General features: G+C 34.3%; 1 protein-coding gene across 4 annotated transcripts in view; it reads left to right on the forward strand.

The window, feature by feature from the left end:
- EPHA6 (EPH receptor A6) overlaps positions 1–16,909 on the forward strand; it is a 921,042-nt gene that overhangs the window by 170,113 nt on the left and 734,020 nt on the right. The gene's annotated exons all lie outside the window — the stretch shown is intronic.

The raw sequence follows: 16,909 nt of genomic DNA on the forward strand, positions 1-16,909 counted from the left end.
CAGTGTTTTTACCACCCAGGAGGGGTGTGTGATTTTGTACTGTTTCTTTCAGTAGAGTAGTTACGTAATGTGAATTTCTGAGTTCCCGGGATTTTTATAAAAGAGAGCAACATATATAGCAGCAAAAAAATAACAATGGGGATTGACAGTGGGGATTTGCCTGATCTTCACGTTTTGATTGTTTATAGAAACTTTGACATTTAAACACCATTTTAAAATAATTTTTTCTTTCATACTGAATTGCAGTAATTGATTAGTTCTTAAATGGAATTCAGAGCAAGACCCTGTCTCAAAGAAAGAGATAAATGGAATTATATTTACATAAACGAGGAATTCATGTTTATCTTATTTCAAAAAATATATAGGCTAGTTTATAAGGGTGTCATGTGTTTGGTGGTGAAAAATTGACCTTATTAACTTCTTTGTTATTTGGAGGTTTGAGAGGTAGATGTGTGAGATGGAGGCCCTCAGGTATGAAGCTTCTTGGTGTTTGAGGCCCCAAGGTTGCTTACTCTCTCGATCCTGATAATGATTGTAGTGTGTTTCATATCAGGAAATTATTGTTTTTTGTTTTTTCTTTCTGGTATATCTATTATGTGTTTATTCACAGTAGCATTCAAGAGATTTCACAATTCAGCCTTGTCCTATTCTTTTTTCGCCTCAGTAAATTCTGTCTTCTGTTCTTATGCCTTTTGAACAGTACTTGTGTTTCTAATATTTCTTCTTTTCATATTTCATCTAGCTGCTCAGTGTCCCTTTCTTCCAGTTTTCTCTGTGATAAAATTTCATTCATCCTTCAAGGTCTAATGCAAATGCCGCATATCTGAGCCTTAGCAAAGTTAATTAAGCCTCCTCTGTGCTTCAATTTGTGCTAATTATGTATTTGTGTGTTTCACCAGGAATGTTAGATAAACAGGTGTATTTAAAAATTACACGTGTAATAAACGGTAAGAAACGTATTGATGGGTAACCACGAGACTCTGAGAAATTAAAGGTAGAACCTATTAATACTTCTATGAAATGCTCCGTTTCTTCTCCTTTCTGTGGAAGAGGAAAGTTTTCTTCAGGAAGGATTGAAATATTTTAGCTATAAAAGGCCATAAACATACTTTTATCTATCATTTTATGAATTATGACTCTAAATTACTGAGAACAGAATTTAATTCCCTGGGACCACATGATACTAACTCATCCTAGATTGAGAACTTAAGCCAGAGTTCTTCTCAGTTTGGCCTTTGTGTGTTTCCCTCCCTCCTGTCTTCTGTTCACCCTTTTCTCACTTCACCCCTAACTTTTTCCTTGCATTTTCTCATTCCAGGCATCCATGTTCTTGGATGTTTTAACTTTCCTACCCACCAGAAGCCCTGACCTGCTGGATATTAATTAGGCTGGGTTTGCCCTTTGTTTATTTTTGGAATACTGATCTGGGAATATTAGAATGAGATTTGAAAACCTCTTGTGAAATTCAGGTGACTCAGGATGATGGAAATTATATAGATTTATTTATCTGTAATTTCACTTTTAAAGGTGGTAAACAGGAACAATTATAGTGAGGTTAAAGGGATTTTCATAATTTGCTTCAAATGGATTTGAGAATTCTTGGTCTGCTTGTAACAAAGATATGAGAAGCTGGTTTCAATTAGAATTAATCCACATCTTCTTTGTGCTATTCATATCTAATGAATGATGTATATTTATTTGTATTTCAATAATGTATGATTATATTTCATCCTGGTTGTATACTGCAAGCTTGAATTTTTTATTCCTTTTTCCAGACTATTGTTATGGTGTATCGAGATCCAAATTCTAGTGACACAAAAGAGAGACACATTCTTATCATGCGTATCAATCAGGCTAGTACAGACAGAGACATTATCTTAAGCACGTGAGCTAAGGTCTAAAAGCAAACACAAATAATTAAAATTACTCTACTATACATAATAAATAGTATTTTATTCTTGTCTCAAATCTCAACTTTTTATACTATTTTAATTGTATTTCATAGGTTCATAATTACAACTGTCATATTGGGCATGTTTATGTTACAGTGTTGTTTAAATTGTTTTAATTCTATATAATGTCAATTTTTGTAAGGGTTACAATTTAAAAATAATATCAATTTGTATCATTTCAGTTTATGTCAAAATAGTCTTTGACTTTATATATCTAAGACCATTTTAGCACTATGCAAGAAATAATTGGAAACAATTCACGTGCAAAATTGAATGCAATTTTTTGTTCATTTGCTTGAATTCTGAAGTGACACGAATCCCAAATGAGCTTCTCTTGAACATCTTTAAATTAAGGATGAATTTCATGAAGGTAGTTGTACTTAAAGATACAAGGTTGGGTTTAAAATTTCAGACCTGCTGAGAATACACATATCCTGCCAGGATGCCTTGTTTAAGCCTATACGTATCACAGAATATTATTTAACAAATTAATATTGGCCTATAAAAATTAAAGTTCTTAAACGTTGAGATTTTTTTAAAATCTGACTTCTTTATATAAACATCCTTTTGTTTATTTATCTTTCCTTTAGCATTGTATTAAAATTCAGGAGAAAAAGATAATGGCAATTCTTGGACCATTGCATTATTGTTCATATAGGTGAATGGGATAGACAGAACCTTTAGCGACATTGCCATTGATTTAATCTCCTGAAGAGTGCTGTTATTAAGGCTTCACGGCACAGTCCTGTGCTGCAGTTCAGAAACATTTATGGTCTGCGTTTATGATCTTCTGTCTAATCATGTTCTCAGAGATGACTGTGGAGGCAAAGAGCATAAAGAAATTTGAGATACTAGGATTTGCTGACATTGAATAAGGGGGTTTGAGGATATGATGAAAAGCTGAAAGGTAAGATTGGGATCAGGAAAAAGGGCAGGCTTAGTGGCCTGGGTAGTATTTTCACTTTCTGAAGGTTCTCACTAAATATAGACTCTGACAATATAACCTTCAATTCCAAATAAAGCTACTTTTTCATGAAACTATTTTAGACTTTCATCTGTCTTTAAAAGAATATGAAATCAAGAAGCCCAAAAAAAGCCTAAAAATAGAAGATAGTATTTCTAAACAAGAAAGCGTAAAGTTGAATAATTACAAGCATATCTTAGGCATATTGTAAATTTGGTTCTAGACCACTGAATAAAGTAAATATTCCAATAATGCAAGTCATGCAAAATTTTTGTTTTCCGAGTATGTAAAAAGGCTATGTTTATACTGTATAGTCTGTTAGGTGTGTCATAGCATTATTTCTAAAAACAATGTACTTGATTCAAAATACATTATTGTTTAACAATGCTGAAACTTAAGACAATCATAATATTTTTGCTGGTGTAGGGTCTTGCCTTGGTGTTGATGTCTGTTGACAGATAAGGGTCGTAGTTACTGAAGGTTGAGCTAGATGTGACTATTTACTAAAATAAGACAAAGGTGAAGTTTGCGGCATCAATTGCTGTACTTTTCAAAAAAGATTTATCTGTAGCATCCAATGCTCTTTGATAACATTTACCCACGTTAGACCTTCCGAAATTGGAGTCAGTCTTCTCAACGTCTTCCATTGCTTTATTAAGTTGATGAAGTGTTCTTCATTGTTTTCATTTCAACAATTTCACAGCATCTTCAGCAGGAGGAGATTTCATCTCAAGAAGCCACTTCCTGTTCATTAATAGGAGGCAACTCATGTGTTCAGGTTTATTCTAATATTCCAGCAGCTTAATCATATCTTCAGGCTGCACTTTTGGTTCTCTTGATATTTCCACCACATCTAATAGTTACTTCCACTGAAATCTTGAAACCCACAAAGACATTCATGAGAGCTGAAATCAATTTTTTCCAATACCTTGGTATTTTGACCTTCTCCCATGAATCATGAATGTTCTTTATGGCATCTAGTACAGTGAATTCTTTCCAGAGGTTTTCAATTTACTTAGCCTGGATCCATCAAAATTACACATACTATTTATGTGTCTTACAAAATGTATTTCTTAAATAATAAGAATCAAAAGTCAAAATTACTCCTTGCTCCATAGTCTGCAGAATGGATATTTTGTTATCAGGCATTAAAATATCTTTAATCTCATTGTATATCTCCATCAGAGATTATCCTGAGTGGCTAGTGCATAGTCAATGAATAGTGTTAATATTTTGAAAGGAATCTTTTTTTAGCAATAGGTCTCCATAGTGAGTTTAAAACTTTAGTAAACTGTGATGTAAACAGATGTACTGTCATCCAGACTTTGTTTTTCTATTTATAGAGCACAGACAGGTAAATCTACTATAATGTATAAGGGCCCAAGGCTTTCTGAAGCAGGAAATGAGTACTGGCTTCCACTTAAAGTCATTAGACGCCCTTAACAAGACAGTCAACCGTCCTTTTACACTTTGCAGCCAGGCACTGACATCTCCTCTCTAGCTACAAAAGTCCCAGATGTAATCGTTTCGCAATATAATGCTGTTTTATATACAATGCAAATCTATTCTCTAGTATAGCTGCCTTCATCAACTATCTTAACTAGAACTTGTGGATAACTTACTGCAGCTTGTATGTTAGTATTTGCTGCTTCACCTTGTACTTTTTTTATATCTGATTTCAGGCTCAGATTTGTCATCTGGTAGTACACAAATTAAAGAGCAAGTGCTCTACGCCTAACACAAAATATGCAATGATGTAAATAATAGAATTCTTTCATTAAAAAAGAAAATAATTAAAAACACACAGCTATTACAGGTCCACAGCAATTCTTTAGGGAGAGGTGTTGTGAAGACGCCCAACAGATATGGACACAGATAAAGTGTTTTCTTATACATTGTTCTCAATAGCCATTGGCTTCATTTCAGTGAGTTTCATCTGCCATCCATAACCATTTCTGATATAGTTATTGGGACCTGACAAGCTTTCAGAGCCTGTTTAATGCTCATTCATTTACGGGGTTCGAGGATTATTTATAACTGTAGACTCTTCTAAGTCAGACTCATGATTTGTTGGTAGTGAGATTTTCTAAAAAATCATAGTAATCTTTTATCTGTTTGCCAGTTCTACATGCCAAAAACTACATACAAAATATACTCTCAAAGTTCTTTCTTTGACATAGTTTTATTTACTTCATTGTTCGTATGTGTCCCTTAACTTAATGGCAGCAAAGCTGAGGTTGTCTTAAACAGTAGGGTTGGGTTGATCTGAGACATAGGGCTGATTCTATTTATATAACTGGATGTCTTATCTATCTTTGGCGCTTAAAATGTTTTTTTCTTAGTTTTGTCTCTGTCGGCTAAGGAAGTGATCACCTTTTCCTATTCAAAGAGGACTTTTCTCTTACTGGAAAGTTCTACACTCTTCTATTCCTTTTCCTATCAGCTTTCAACCTGGCTAATTATTGCCTGAGCACATCTCCTTCTGAAATATCTTGTTAAAGATCAACTAGTAGTTAACACAAAGAAATCATACCTCTTGGCCTGCCTTCCAAATTATTGCCAATCAAAGTAATAAAGTCCCTTAAATGTAAGGACTAATTTCATATTATATAAGTTTTTTCACTGTATGTCCAGAGCCAGCATCACTACAGAGGGGCGATTGACTTTATATCCTCCAGATGAACAAAAATTTAGTGATTTGCAATTTGATAATGTTCTTGAGAAGCTTCAAGACAGTATACCTAAAAAGACAACAAAGTTTAAATTTCTAGAAAGAGACCAGCAAAATAGAAACCAAAGATAAAACTTGATACAGTAGAAAAAAAGATGATGGGATAGGATTAAAGAATTAGGTATCTGATATAATCACATTTAAAATGTTTATTTTGATTTAATAAATCTTATTATCCCTTTCTGGAGAGTGGAAATAAACTCAAACATACTTTATTATGATACTTGGGGACATTCATAGTATTTTTGAGTTCATTGAAACAATGGCTTATAAAAATGTAAGAAATCAGTGGTGCTCTATTTTTAACTTGAGTGTTTTCCTATCAGCATACAATACTATGCAATATAAAATTTTAGTATTATAAATAGTTCCCCATCATGACTCTGTAAAAAAAATAAATAAATTCTAATAACCAGTTACTATTTTTAAATTTGAGTTTACTATAAGATACCTGGTCTTAAAATGCATCTCAATAAATAAAGAATATAGTATTACTGGAATGGTAGTATCAGTTTTACAGCAAACTCTGGAGCAGTGATAAATTTAAAAGGATGGAGATTTCCAGTTTCCAGTCATTCTGTACAAGGACTCTCACCATCTAAAGAAGCATGCAGTACCAACAATTGATAGAAACTGTGAGACCATAAAAATAAACTCTGTTTTATCTTCACCAGCGGACAAAGAAAAAGCATGATTTATTCCCATTCCTTGACAGTATCAAAAGTGACTACTATAAAAAGGCATGAAAGCCTCTTGAAAGATGCCAACACTGTTCTGTGGGACAGAGATAAACAGCCATTTTCTTGGATAGAATTCTTTAAATAGGATGACACAATTTTTAGTCTTCTTTCTTAAAATGACTAATATCCTCAGTTCTTTGCTTTCTTTCTGTTCTTGTTTTAATGAGAGCTAATATTCAGGATGAGTTATCTTTTACCCTACCATACTTGAAAAACCTACATTCTTTATCTCTTGGTTGACTAAATATTATTAATAAATTTAAATGTAAAATTGTGTTAATAGTAAACCTTTGAAAAGGCATAAACATGGACTATGCAAGAACTTTTCTAATGATTCTCTATTAATTTAATAATTAAATAATGACCAAAAACATGCTTTTCTTAGATCTAATTGTGTATGTGTGCATTTACAGGTAATTGTAGATTACTAATGAAACAAATTAATCATGCATATTAAATATTTATGTTATTTTCAAAATACCTATAAAATAAATAATATATATTACATAGGTAAACATTTTTATTCATGATGGTTTTCAAATGTTTTCAGAAGTTCTCTTGCATCTATCGAGGTGTCCATAAAATGTTCCTATTTACCTATTCAAGAGATATGTTACAAGAATATATTTTCTTAGATGCCCATCTTTGGTTTAATAAAATAAAGTTATTTGGTCTTGATAGATTATTCTTTTATTGTTAAATTATATGTATTTTCTTAAATTTGTTAAAAATTGGGATGAGGATATTCTGTCTGAAGCAATTAATTATAAAATTTTTTTTGAGTGATGTAAAGAATAGAATAGGTATATATATACTGTGTTCTTGGATAAAACATTTAAATACTTGGAAGTTAGAAATGATAATTTATAACAGTAAGAAAATCACATGCAAATTCATTGTTTTTGCCACTTTGAACTCAGCAAAAATAATTCCAAATTGCATGTGAAATAATAAATGGAATGCAACAAAGAAGATTATTTGCAAAGACAAATACAAGTAACCTATATTGCTAGCACATATTATAATGAAATGTATTCAAGGTAAAAGATTAAAATGTATAGTATTAACTTCCCAAGAGAAATATTTATCAGTGGCACCATTAACAATATAAACGATAGATTAAATTGCATAAACTGTGATAAAATAGTGATCACTGATAAATGGGTTGAACAGGTAGAATATTTAATACAGTGGTTCTCAATTTATTGGGATTGAGATTGGGAAGAGGAAGCAATAATGATTTTGATGTGGGACAGAACTCTGGAATTCAATAAGAAGGTCACCTATTATTGAGTCCCAGAGAAACCACCTTGACTTATGAAGGCAGCGTTCTTTATAATGTGGGAAATTACCATCCACGGTCCCCCTGTGCAGAGATCTATTGGGGAGCAAAGGAAGTCCCACAGAGAATTTCTTGTTGCAGTAAAATGAAGACTTAGGCAAAGCTATAACAAAAGATAATTACTTGTAGGATACAAATGAAGATTTTTTTTTTTTTTTTTTTTTTTTTGTAGAGACAGAGTTTCACTTTATGGCCCTGGGTAGAGTGCCGTGGCATCACACAGCTCACAGCAACCTCCAGATCCTGGGCTTAAGCAATTTTCTTGTCTCAGCCTCCCAAGCAGCTGGGACTACAGGTGCCTGCCACAACACCCGGCTATTTTTTGGTTGCAGTTCTGCCGGGGCTGGGTTTGAACCCGCCACCCTCAGTATGTGGGGTTGGCATCTTACCGACTGAGCCACAGGTGCCGCCCACAAATGAAGATTTTTATGGGAGTTTACAACTGTGATGAAATAGCAACTTTTGCAGAATAAAAGAATTGAAAGAGAAATATTACTAAAGTTATTATATGATGAAATTTACTGCCAAAATCTCTTTTTGTTTTTTGTTTGTTCCCTTATGAAAATATCTCTAGATATTAAATGTGGGTTCTGGTCAATCAAAGGAAAACTAGGCTATTTTTAACATCACGTAATAATTTATAACAAGAATTGGCAGATCACAGTCTGCTTGCCAATCCAAGCTGTTTTTATAAACAAAGATTTTGGGATACAGCCAAGTTTATCCATTTACATGTTGTCTATGGCTGCTTTCAAGCTACAGTAACAGAGCTGAGGAGTTGTGTCAGAGACCATATGCCCCACAAAACCCATAATATTTACTTATCCTGACCTTTACAGATAATGTTTGCAGACCCTCCTACCCTACAGGCAAATTAATGTATATCTGAGAAATATAAAGTTAACTTGCTATGTTTAGATATTTTGTAACATTTTTACAATTAAAGATAGAATAAAACCTTTACTGTAAATACTTTCCTCAAAACTTAGCCATCTTTTTATTTAAGTGATTCATTCAAGCATCTGCTAAGGCATATAATTTCAAAGGCATTCAATTAAGAATTTCATATTGACCTATCATAGGAAACAGAATTAGATTTTTGTTAATAGGCAGAAATATCTGAGACGAACCATTACATTAGTAAAAAGGGTAGGGTATATAGGTGTACTTTGTATGTGTGTGTCTTCATTAGAGATTGTTACTTGAATGCTGGCTATTGATTTAGGAGGTCTTTCTTGAGGACTCTCATGAGTAGTAGATAATTCACTTTCTGCAACATCTTAACTAATTCTGTTATGCCCAACATTGAAATGTATTTGTTAAAAAAACTTGGTGAGTTTAACAGTTCATGTGTTTTTGTGTAAAAGGGTGCACAGAAGCAAATAAATAAAACTGTGGTTATTTTTTTACTTAAGATTACAAGAAGACTCCATTTTCAGTGGGATTTTAGCACTACATTCAAATTAGATTAAACCTTCTGCAATAGCAGATATGTGTTTATTAAGGTATGATTTAGGCTTAGCAAACATTTATATTGCATTCCTTTGACACTTTGGGAGACTATGGATTGGTATTAATTACTACTATCCAGGTCAAACCATACACAAGACCTTCCCAACTAAGGATTTGCCATACAATATTATTTATGTAATCGTGCTATTGCTTTTGTGAAGGGACATACACTCACATGCAAATCACAATTTTCTATACTTTGATTGTGATGTTATGAAATGTTTAATAGAGGCATTCCTTGAAATGTTCCCTTAGTTGTTGATAATCTTGAGCAATAATCTTTACAAAGATATTTCTAAAATTAGCAAAGTAATATATTGTACCTGCTTAAGATGTAACTATCTGTTTTCAACCAAAATTACAGTTTCATTAAAATTATAAAGAATGTTATGTGTAATGTCTTATGTATACATAGGAGTTTTTTTTTACTTTTTACTTTGTTTTGATTTGGGTATCATCTTCAGTAGTGTCCCATTGCAAATTTATTATTTTTGGTCTTGAAATAATCTTCAACAGTGCCCCCTTGCTAATTCATTATTATATTATTTGTCATTTACTTGATTTTACGCTTCTCTTTCTCTCTGCCTCCTTCTTCCCATCACGCCCAATCTCAACTTATTTTTGCCCATTGAAGAAATCACTTTAAGCTTTATGGTTAGTGCTTTATTATTATGTTTATTTATATTTGAAGTTTCTTATATTCTGTACTTTGACTAAACTTTAAAATTTAAACTTTTATTAAAATAAATTGTGATATTTTCCTGTTCTTATACCTGTTGTGTTTTAAGATAGGTAGATAGGCAAGTAGGTAGAGAGATGGGTAGATATTCAAGGCATTCCTCCTCATTTATCCCAACTAAGGATTTGGAAAATCATTTTGATATGTAATCTTAAAATAATTTCCAATATTTCATTGTGGGCTTTATTATATTCTTCCTGAGAGTGCATGTCTAACTAATGCAGTTTACCATTTGAATAGTGTGAACTTTCCTTCCTTCCTCCCTCCCTCCCTCACTCTCCTTCCTTCCTTCCTTCTTCCTTTCCCACCCACCTCCCTCCCTCCCTTCCTCCCTTCCTCCCTTCCTTTTTTCCTTTCTCCATATATTCTTAGACAAATATACAAAATGTTGACTTAAGCACATTGAGAAAATGATAAGTTAATACATCTCTTCTTTCATTAAAGTTCTTTTTTTGTGGGTATGCCTGGCATTTCTAAGTAGGGGTGGTGATCTTTGAAAAATAGATATTAGTGGTACTTATGTAGTTTTACATCTGCCTGCTAAATGGAAAGCTGATTGCATTGTCATTCTATACCTACTAATGAAACATTGAAAATAGTCCAACATTGACTGCATGTGGAATGTCTCTTTAAATGACTATTACCTCAAAGGGGTGAGAATCAAAGTATATATGAATTCCTAAACGATATAGCAGTTGTTTTGGAGAGAAATTTCTATAGCGTTATAACAATACATGTTTATTTATGTCCTGTCTGATGTCTATGAAATAGTAGTATTTCTTTAAAAATGTCTTAATTTTGCTGTGATGGCTTGACTGTTTTACCGGATGGTCAGCATCTTAATGTTTCTCTTATATATATTCATAAGCAAGATGAAAGTGTTAATTTTAATTAAAATCATGCCAGTAGATCTAATGAACCCTCCTAGGAAAAAATAAATTAAACTAAAGATTCTTGACGGAAGTTTTATTATTAGATAAGGAAAAAATTGCCAAATCATTGACTTCTGTTGGTCAACATTTCACTTGTATTTTATAGAGAATTAGGAGCAAAGACTCATGTTAAAAAAGAAAGTAGCCTTCTATCAAAGATATTATAGAAGAAAATGTTATTAGTTGATGAAACCCACTCTATGAGCATACAAGGGAAATAGGTGTTACATTGGAAAGATCAGGGCAAGTTAAAAACTTAACATGACTTTTTCACCTCTGTAACTGAATAGACCCTGCATACAGTGGTGAAATTTTCCCCCAGAATTGCTACATGAATCTGTATTCTTTTCAAAAAGAGCCAGGAGTGCTTGGGGTACAGCTAATTCTATTTCTTATTACAGGAAAGTTACTGGGATCTGTGTGGACCACCTTTTCAATGCCAAAATCAAGCCAGATGAATTTAGAATAAAAAAGTATTATAAGGGCAAAATTTAAAAAGCCGTCAAAACTGTTCCCACCTCCAGTTTCAATGCTAAAAGTAATATATATGTATACTTAATTAAAACAAGATGTGATTGTGATGTATAACTTTTTTAATCAGTAGCTGAAATTTATTAGCTAAGATTTTGTTGAGAATTTTTGCATCAATATTCCTTAGTGAAATTGGTTTGTAGTTCTTTTTTGGTTGGGTCCTTTCCTGGTTTTGGAATCAAGGTGATACATTTCCTTCATAGAATGTTATAAGGAAGGTTCCTTCTTTCTCAGTGTTTTGGAATAAGTTCTGCAGTGTAGGTACAAACTCATCTTTGAAGGTATGATAGAATTCTGATCTTAAAAAATGGAAAAGGAGGGTGGCACCTGTGGCTCGAGGAGTAGAGCACTGCCCCCATATACGGAGGGTGGTGGGTTCAAACCCGGCCCGGGCCAAAAAACTGCAAAAAAAAAAAAAAGGAAAAGGAAGAGCAATCCAATCCCCAAACCAGCAGAGGTAAAGAAATAACCAAAATTAAGTCAGAAATAAATGAAAGTCAAAATAATGAAATCATTCAGAAAATTAATGAAACAAAAAGTTGGTTCTTTGAAAAGATGAATAGAATCGGTAAACATTGGCCAGATTAATCAGAAATAGGAAAGTAAAATATTTAATAACCTCAATCAGAAATGAAAAGAGGGAAATAACAACTGATACCACAGAGGTACAAGAGATTATTTCTGACTACTACCAAAAACTTGATGCCCAGAAATTTGACAATGTGGAGGAAATGGAAGAGTACCTGGAATCACACCATCTTCCTAGACATAACCAGGAAGAAACAGATCCCTTGAACAGACCAATATTAAGCAGTGAGATTGCAGCAACAATAAAAAAGCTTCCAACAAAAAGAAGTTCCTAATTTTGATGAAGACTATTTTATTTTTTCTTCCTTTGTTGATCTTTTTTTATGCTGCTGTTGGTGGTGTCTTCATTGTTATTTGCCTAACATAAGAACCACACAACTTTTCTCGTGTACTTTATTCTAGAAGTTTTATAATTTTAGTTTCTATATTTAGGTCCAGCCCTCTGGAATGTATTTTCTCATGTAGTGGTAGGTATGGATAAAAGATAATTTGGGGGTTTTGTTCATTATGGATATCTAATTATTCCAGCATCACTGGTTAATAAGGCTTTCTTTTCTCTGTTGTCTTTGCTTCTTTGTCAGAAATAAGTTGAGCATATATGGATAAGGCTATTTTAAACTCTATTATATTGCATTGATCTATTTATCTATTTTCACATCTATACATCACTATTTTGTTCATTATTTCTTCAATTTTTCTATTTCCTAGAAAATAGAAAATTTAGGGCCTCTATTTACTTGCAGTTTTGAGTGTTTAAAGTTGGTCCACAGGACATTAATTAATGCCCTAATCATTTTTCCTAGTATTGAAAAAAGACATTTACAATCCTTTGGGGGTGTAATTTTTCTTAGTTTTGGGTACTTTTATCACACATGTGCTAATCATCATTTGACCAAGTACTCAAGGCGGTACTCTGAAAATCTCTGAGGTTTATCATTTTTCATCAATCTCCCTTTAATCTGTCTCCTGCACCCTCCTATTGTCTTATCTTCCCCAGACTCCCCAGACTCCCCATACTCCCCAGACTCAGGAAGACTGCCAGTCTCTACCTGGTTTCCCTCCCTGTGTTGTACCCAAGACTCTTTCTCTAGGCACAAGTTGGAATCATAATACAATTGCCCTCATTTTATTCCTTACTCTCTGGGATCATATATTTTGTGATTTTCATAGTTGTTTCAGCAGGAGGGATAAATTTATGCCACTGTGGTCAGAAGAAGAAGAGAAGTCCTGATGGATTTGATGTATACAGATTTTAATATACTAGAGAGTATGTGTGCTCATATACACACAATGTATATGTGTATATATAATGTATGTGTATATAGATTAGTATATATCATGTTACATTTTTCTTTTTCCTTAAAAATTGGTGTTTATCATGATCAGTTATGCATTTGTTTTAATTTATGTCATTAGAGATGGGTGAATACATTTGTGATATTTGAGTACAGGATGTGATATTTGAATACAGATATCATTTGAATTACTGGTGCCAGATCTTTTTCCTTCCTTGTATTCAAGCTCTTTCCCTTATAACTTTGCAGTACTTTTCCTTAGCAGGGGAGTGTTTTTCCAGACTCTTTGAGTTTTGCTTCAGCTATATGATTTGTTAGGGCCGGTGGAATGGGGGTCCAAGTTACAGGGTGCTAGTTCTGAGCCTGTGTCTTAAGTGGACTGGCTATCTTTTATTTGTTCTTGTGCACTTCTGTCAACACTATGAGAAGACCTTTCCTGGTATTTTCTGAAGCAGGCTGAGCCTTCCACTGCCACGAGGAGCCGAGCCCGGTAAGATCCTTATATTGAATCAATCACCCTGCCGTGTCCAGATGATAGATAAGATGAAACTGGAAAACCCTCAGAATAAATGCTAGGAGACAAAAAAAAAAAATAGAGATGTAGCTGGATTCACTGACAATAATAAGATATGAATAATGCATGCAGAAAGTTCACAGATCAGGTTATTATATCAAAATAACAGAACAACATGTCATGTAGCCCTGGCCAAGCTGGAAAAACAGTATTATTTCTAGGGCAGTACACTTTAGAAAAAAAAGCAAAAAACTGAAATGGACTTGCAGATGATCTAGCCTGGTGAAGTGTAGATAAATGGTCAAGAAAATGCAGAATAGGGAGAAAAATATATAGCAATCAATGCTAATAAAGATAGAAAGTTAAGAATTATATCATTATGCTCAGCAATGGGGGTTCTCGAGTGAGAAATGCTGTTTTTCATGCTCATGGAGCACTAGCTCTAAGCATTACCCAGAAGAGATTTCACAGGAAGAGATTCACACTGATCCAACATAATAACTTCTAGCCATGTGTATAAAGAGTTATTTTTCTAAATGAAATCTGATAAAAGTAGTAAAACCAACCTTTAGGGTCTATTTCTTTGTCTTTGTATAATTTGAAGATAATCCCCATAAGAATTGGCCTAATCATTGTTGACAAAGCTTTTCTTCATTTTAATGAATCACAATTCATAAAAACCTTCCACAGAGATATCTGTGTCTCCACTAGAATGAAGAGACTTGATGCCAGAGTGAGCAAACGAGGTAACTGACACTTTTTTCTCATTAATTCATTACAAAGTTGTACACGCCCTACCTTCAAAGTGTACAGCAAATCTGTTCCAGTCTCTTGATCTCTGTTAACCTCATAGGTCAAATTTGCACTGGGTAATCTAACCGTTCCTCATCTAATTCTAACAATCCATTCTTCAAAGAACAGCTAATTTTGCATTTCATTTTCCTGTGGCTTCATGTTATCTCTAAAATAATATCTAAATTCACAGTCCCGGCTCAGAACTCTCCAGAGCTCTCCACTCTTTCCATAATCTAGCCCTTGCCTGCCTCTTCATTTCCAACACGTGTCTCACTTCCTGTGATTATACACTATCACATCACTCAGGATTTCAAACTTTTTAAGCTTCTTCCTTCTATAAGGCCTTGTGCTTCCTCTATGAATCTGTGAAGGCTGCCATAAAATGATTCACTTAAACAACAGAAACTTATTTTCTCACAGTCTTGCAGGCTAGAATTCAAAGATGAGGTGTCAGTGAAGTTAGTTTCTGATGAGGACTCTCTTCCTTGCTTGCAGAAGGCCACCTTCTCACAGTGCCCTCACATGGTGTTTCCTCTGGGCTCTGGCATTTGTGGTGTCTCTTCTTCTTATAAGGACAGCTATCTTATTTGATTAGGGCCCCTCCCCTATGACCTTATTTAATCTTAATCATTTTATAACTCTCAAAATATGGTCACATTGGAGATTAGACTTTCAACATCTGCATTTTGGGGACACAATTTAGTCTATAATACCTTGCCTTCTCCCCAGCCACTCAGGTCGTGATATGGTTGATGCCTTTTCATCATAGGTATTATTTCCAATATCATTCCTCAGAGAATTCTTCTTCCATTTTACAGGACCAAGGGCATGTCTTTTCTTTGAAGCAGAATCTTGCTTTGTCACCCTGGGGTTAAGTACCATGGTGTCATGGCTCATAACATCCTCAAACTCTGGGGCTTAAGCAATTCTTTTGTCTCAGTCATCCAAGTAGTTGGGACTACAGGTGTCTGCCACAACACCTGATTAGTTGTTGTTGTTTTTTGTAGAGATGGTGTTATGCTCAGGCTGGGCTCAAATTCCTGAACTCAAGCAATCCACTATTGGGTAATCCACCTGCCTCCGCCTCCCAGAATGCTAGGATTACAGGTGTGGACTAGTGCAGCTGCCCCAGGGCATGTCTTAACTGTGTTCACTCATCACTGAAATCACTATACCCATGAATTATACACGAAGTATTGAGAAAATGTGTTGAATGGATACACTCTTTGAATGCAGTGGTTTATGGGTATTTTGTTAGTATTTTGTGTTATTACATTAGTTGTGCTATTTCTGAAAGGTAGAAGGGTGCTTTGTTATCTAATGTTACCCAGAAAGAGAACACAATAATGATACACCAAGTATAGCACTACATAGAGCAACTGTTTAAAACATGTCATTATTTCAATCGTTCACGATACTTCTTCCAATAATCGCCCCCCACTATGTTATAATGAGATATTTCTTCTTACTGTCTCAATAGGTGGCATCTTTTTGACTCTTGCTTGAACAGATACCATAACTTTTCATCTACGGATTATTAATTTATCCCATTACTTATTCATTGTAAAGCATCAATATTAAAGTTTACTCAAAGCTTTTTCCATATGTGCCATCTGTGATGACAGCTCTGGCAGCTGTAAGAGTACTGGTTGTGAATTGGCTTCCAGATACCATTTCTCTCTCTCACTTCCAAATGCCAGCTCTGTGATGTGACAGGAGGGGGCCGATGTCTGCTTTGCTGACTCCATACGAGATCGTCATCTTTTTGTTGTTTGTTGCTCCTTCTTAGGCTGACACTCACTACAGATACGCTCTGGCTAGTCTCCCAAAGCTTATGCTTTAATGTGGTATTTATGTGGGTTTTTTTTTCTTTTTTGAGAATTATGTAAGAGGTAGGGTATCTCATTTCTTGTATCATAGGCAGGTAAAGATTCAGCTCCACTTATTTCATCTCTTTTTTCTTCACTAAAGCCTAACAAAGATTGTTGCTGGGATGCCTGCCCTTGGGGTTATCTGCCTGAGTGTGTGCTAACAGGTCAGGTGAAGCCTGGCATCCTTCTTTCCCCCCATCCCACCCAAGCATAATTCATAGGCTTACTTCATCAAACACTAGGAAGGTGGTTTACTCACTAAGGTGCCTCGCCGCCTCTTCCTCTTTCTGGGTTGTCACGCCTGGATAGCAGTAAAATATCTGTGGATCCAAAGGCTCGCTAACTTTTTAGAAGGAAAAATAGAAGTGATTTAATGAATTGGAGGAGATATTTTGGACAACCC

Source organism: Nycticebus coucang, chromosome 16 (assembly GCF_027406575.1).
Source record: "Nycticebus coucang isolate mNycCou1 chromosome 16, mNycCou1.pri, whole genome shotgun sequence".
Taxonomy (NCBI): domain Eukaryota; kingdom Metazoa; phylum Chordata; class Mammalia; order Primates; family Lorisidae; genus Nycticebus; species Nycticebus coucang.